This window comes from Gigantopelta aegis, chromosome 2, assembly GCF_016097555.1.
Source record: "Gigantopelta aegis isolate Gae_Host chromosome 2, Gae_host_genome, whole genome shotgun sequence".
Taxonomy (NCBI): domain Eukaryota; kingdom Metazoa; phylum Mollusca; class Gastropoda; order Neomphalida; family Peltospiridae; genus Gigantopelta; species Gigantopelta aegis.
In genome coordinates this window covers 43,731,109-43,737,342 of record NC_054700.1, presented here as the reverse complement: position 1 = coordinate 43,737,342, position 6,234 = coordinate 43,731,109, and positions in this window count along the sequence as shown.

Below are 6,234 nucleotides of genomic sequence, written 5' to 3'. Positions count from 1 at the left end.
TAGGAACACCGACGAGGATAGTTGCTGCTATATAAAATATCTCCATTTCTCTCTCTCTCTCTCTCTCTCTCTCTCTCTCTCTCTCTCTCTCTCTCTCTCTCTCTCTCTCTCTCTCTCTCTCTCCACATACACATCACACATACACACACACACACACACACACATGCACACACAATGTACTACTAGGTTTCAAATAAATAATTTTAATTTACATTCCTCGTTGCTGTTGTTGGTGGGGTTTTTATCTCCTCTAAATTGAAAATTAACTTCGACTATAATATATCTCTTTTAAAAAAGTTAATTGAAATTATATCTGGTGGTAAACTTTAGAAGCAGAAAAAAATATAATCATTAATAACTCGTAAAAAAACAACATAAGAAAAATGTTTTTATATCGATTGACATTTACGACTAAACTAATTGCATATATATTAAATTATTACTAGGTGTGTAAATCTTGTTACATTTGTAATTTTGTCTTATGATACATAACTCATTCACAAAAACAATGAAATCAAATGTCCGTTTGTGATTCGGTTACCAGGTCAAATGTTCTCTGGCGCAGTAGGTAACGGGTTCCATTCCTGGCTCCAACACGTATATATAATATGATTTCGGTGAAATTGACATTTTTGAGTGGTGGGTAGCAGTGGCGTAGCTTGGGCGGGGCCGCCGGCGCAACATTCTGGACTGGTGGAAGGGACTCGGGGGGGGGGTGCCAACGGCCCACTGATTAAGGGGCGCAATACTTGCCTTGCCCCGGGCGCTGGCAACCCACGCTACGCCACTGGTGGGTAGTGTCGATAATCGGTTTCAATTACATCATCGATCGTCGGTTATTATCGCTTTGCACCAACCGATCAACTTTCGATTATACAATCGGTTAGAACGATATGAATTTAAGAACGATTTGATATCAGAACTATTCGCCTATGGACATGCTCATAGGGAGAGATCCTAAAAATCGCTATATAATCGATATATTTACCTTTAATTCAATGTATATAGTTGTTTTGGTGTTGTGGTGGGGGAGGGTTGTGTGTGTGTGTGTGTGTGTGTGTGTGTGTGTGTGTGTGTGTGTGTGTGTGTGTGTGTTTTACTTACACATGAAAACAAACCCAAATCGTAGATTAATTACATCAATTTCTTTTTCTAAACTGTAGTAACAATTACGGTTTTATAATCGATCATCACATCGGTAACAGCCTAACCGATCAATTTTCGATTATAATCGATCATTGGAACATAACTAATGGTGACTATACCAAACTTTATTTTCCACCCACCTCCCCTATGTGATTGACCCTTAGTCACTTAACTCCGTCCAAAATAGACCGTCCGGATAGCTAAGGTCTGCGTCCAGGACAGCGTGCTTGAACACTTTTTAGATACAAGCACAATACAAGTCAGCAGATAATAAAATTATATTTCTGGTTTAAAAAGACGTCGAGTGAAACACTGCACGACGTGCTTGAACCTGCAGTGGATGTAAGCACGGTTGTCAACACACGTTTTTATATTTTAGTTGACAATTTGCTGCATTAAAAATAATAAGTTCACTGGACAAGTGCCTGAATTTGAATTCAATAAAAAGTCTGTTTAAAGTTTGTTTTGTTTAACGACACCACTAGAGCACATTAATTAATTAATCATCGGCTGTTGGATGTCAAACATTTGGTTATTGAACTCAATAAAGTTTTGTTTTGTTTAACGACACCACTAGAGCACATTAATTAATTAATCATCGGCTATTGGATGTCAAACATTTGGTTACTGAACTCAATAAAGTTTTGTTTTGTTTAACGACACCACTAGAGTACATTGTTTTATTAATCATCAGCTATTGGATGTTGAACTCATTAAAGACTAACATATCAGCATATATATATATATAGCAACTGGATTTTAAACAACAAAATACAAATGTGAAATCCAGATTATAAAAATAAAACTATTATTAAATATAAAATGTGATTTAAAATACTTTTTTTTTTGAAGTGCCCTTTTTTTTCTTCTTTTCGTGTGCTAAAACAAAAACAAATGTGCATGGGGAATGATGTCTAGACTGGCAAGCGAAGGTTTTAAGATGATTCCGATGTTCTTCTGAAAAATATATTTCCAAAAGTAAAATTCGCACACACGCCTGTCACGTCCCTATGAGACAAAACTGATTGGTCTGTATCCTTCTGTACTAATAAATGTTTTTTAACAGTATTATATACATAGCTATGAAATATATAAATCTACAGAAACTATGAAAGTGATATTCGGTGAAAAGTCATATTGTTTTGACTGTATTTTTGTCACGATGAAAACATAGAAATCATATTTATATTTGTGTGAACAAATTCATCATTGAATTATCTCCCGTGTAAATCATTACGTTTTAATTATTGAGGTCGGTATCGCTTCATCGTTGTTTCAGTTTAATGATTACCAATGCATCTGATCGTATTTGAAATAGATATTTTTAAAATGTTATTTAGAAAATAATTTATGAAGTGCAATTATAATGAACTATCTAAAATTGATTAAGTACAAAGCTAAATAATGGTGACAATGTCCAGTTCGATTCATGTTTTGTTTTTGTGGGGCGTTGTTTTGGACAGTCGCTTGTCAGGTATGTTTGCACAGCAGTATTGTTAATTAATTATTAATTTAATAATTAAATAAAGATAATTATTATTCATATTTATTTTTAAAAGTCCATGGTCAGGTAAAGTATCTGCAAAAGTTCCAACGGAACAAATATATCATGGCGATACGTGTTTTTGATAGAATAAGCGAAAGACATTAACCAAAAAAAAACATAGTGTCAAAAATTAGGAAACATGTAGCCTATATAATAAACAGACCATTTCGTGGTGGATTTTTAATACGATTTTTATATCAACAAGTGATGTTTGAAAACCATATTTTCATTCATTGCTTCGCAATTCGTGAAAACATGGTTTTTACGCATCACTCGTTGACATAAAAATCGAAAAATCCCATGAAATAGCATGATTTTGTTAAATAACAATGCATTTTCTTGTTCAGGATCAAAAAAAAAGAAGAAAAAAAGTAACAAATGCAGATACTTTGATATAAATTAATCATTTAATGCTGTGGATCGAAATCCGTGCTATTTTCACTTAACACAAATAACATGTGGACACATTAAAACATGTAACGACAGAAAACATCCCTATTAACTAATATGCAGTCTCGTCAGGAGGTATAAACATTTTTATTTACTGATCCACTAAAATACGGACCAGAAACACCGTAAAGCCGATGTACGTGATTTATCTTCGTTGTCGGTGATCGTCGAGCGAGCCGCATTTTAGTACTGACACCGATAACCAAATTGACGGTGATTGACGGAAATTCCTTCAAATCTCGTAGAGCACCGCATACGATATCACTGCCGTAAAAAGAGTTGTGTGAAAGAAAGCAGTGGCGTTTATTGTGATAACCGGTAACCGTGAAATCAATTTTAAAGCGTGTTGATAAATATTGACAAGGTGTAACGATATACGAGCAGCGATTTGCCGTTAACGTTGATAAACCGTCCGTTTCTATTGACACGGTGTACAAACGCTATAGGACAGAAAATATGCTGTAGGGAAGGCGCTGAAAAACATTTCATTTCCACAGGTCTCCCCTTTCATTTCTATACTGATACGGTGTAACGTTATATAGAGTACCGTACATTGACACAGCCAGGATTTCATTGATTGAAGAAAACATATTTTATTGCATATAATGTATATACGCAAAAGGATTGGGAACAAGTATTATCCAACTTACGAGACGCTCTCCAGGATTGCAGGGGTGGGGGGTGGGGGGGGGGCACATTGGGGTGGCACCTGCACTGCTTATGAGTCGTGTCATGGAGCGACAGGCAAATCTAAAAGGAAGTGGGGAAAAGAGATATGTGACTGAGCGGGGAGGGCATGCCACCACCACCATCACCACTACCACCACTACCACCACTACCACTACCACCACCACCACCACCACTACCACACTCGTTACGCCAGTGGTATCATAGCCCAGGTGTTCTGTAGTCCTACCAGAATTAATGGGGCGGATCTAGCCTTGCTGATAATGAGGGTCCAAGATGAAAACAACAGAACATAGTTATTTTGATAAATATTTCATACAAAGATGAATTACATTAATACAACCCCAATGGAGGTCGCCATATTTTTGTTACTTAACAAAGAAGTTGTTATATACACGGCGGCCGTGTATATAGCCTCGGTTAATGAGGGCTGGCTATCTACACGGCGGTCGTATTTTTGTACATCAAACCCTATCTAAAGCCTCGGTCACACTTTCAAGGATCAGGACGCCGGGTTAGCCACGGATACGATCCGGCATCATTCGTGACAATCCGTTGTGGTCCGTACTTAACTGTACCGATCCTTAGCGATCCGTGGCGACCCGTAGCGCTCCCCGTTATCAACTAACCCCTATCATTAATAATTCTTGGTTTATCCGTCGAAAACCGTAGTTAAACCGTGGTGCATCCGTAGGGGGCCGCGGATAGACCACTATCCGGGGTCATCCGTGAGGTTTTCGTCCGTCGTGGATCCGGCAAGACGATCCTTGACAGTGTGACCGGGGCTTAAACGTTCACATACGTAGCACGGGTTAGATCTAGTTCGCATATAATGTTTATAATATTAGGAACGATAAGGGCTGAAAATAACTGGCCCCGAAATCTACCCCAACACGAACATTCTTGGAACAACTAAAAGCGAAATGGTTTGGTAAATATGTTTTAAATGTGATTTATTATTCTGTGGGTACGTTTGGAAGAGTGTCATCGTGGACGGGTCATGATTACTAGTTTTACACAACAGGGCCAAATGTACACAGTAATTATGTCTGTTAATTACGTTTATTTGGGGTCCGTGAGGGAGTCCAGTACTTTACTTAATGGCGTCGGGGGATGAGCGCAGGTGGCTTTTAAACATTATTAATAATTAGTTCCACAAAATAAATGCATGCATTGTGTTAAACAGCGAGCATAGAAGGAATGTTGGGGTCAGCACTGTTTTTAATAAAACTTGATCAGTGAAATGAAGCACTATATGTTAATAAAATTTGATTTATTAAATCAAGCACTGTTAATAAAACTTGACCTGTGAAATCAAACACTGTTTGTTAATAAAATTTGACCTGTGAAATTAAACACTGTTTGTTAATAAAACTTGACCTGTGAAATCAAACACTGTTTGTTAATAAAATTGACCTATGAAATTAAACACTGTTTGTTAATAAAACTTTACCTGTGAAATTAAACACTGTTTGTTAATAAACTTGACCTATGAAATTAAACACTGTTTGTTAATAAACTTGACCTGTGAAATTAAATACTGTTTTGTTAATAAAACTTGATCTGTGAAATCAAATACTGTTTGTTAATAAACTTGACCTATGGAATTAAACACTGTTTGTTAATAAAACTTGACCTGTGAAATTAAACACTGTTTGTTAATAAAACTTGACCTATGAAATCAAACACTGTTTGTTAATAAACGTGATCTATGAAATTAAACACTGTTTTGTAAATAAAACTTGACTTGTGAAATCAAACATTGTTTGTTAATAAAACTGACCTATGAAATCAATCACAAAAATTTAATGCGGTTTATTTAAGAATTGAACGTGAATTTTTTTTAGTTTCATGCTAGTATGAAAAGCAAAACCGCTTTACACACTGTATGAATGGCGTAGCACGTTCAATTCTTATAATTCCAAACACATAACCATGTCATTAATGTAAAGCTCTTTGAAATAAAAAGTGAACTCTATTTTCCAACTATTTACTATTTTATTAACACGAAATTCATACTCAGCATTAGCGGAATCCCTATGGTGGTTCGGTTTTTTCCGTCAATAGCCGAATGAGAGAATGACAATGTTACAATCATTAATACAATTCATATTAATTTTTTGCATTAAATATCAATACCAACTAGAAACATTTTGAATTCACTATAAACATATAGCGTAAGTAATTTCAATAAATTTTAACCTGTAATAAAAAATGTCTGATTTTGTATGGTATAATTTATATGTGAAGCGGTTGGTGTATGAATATTTAACTACGAACTGTGTATGGGCGCCATTTTTTTTATTACTATCCAGATTTACCAATTACGACGTTGAAGTTAGTTATCAAATTTTGAGTGCGTGAAAATTCAAGAAAATATCTCGGGGATTCCTTTGTTGACATAA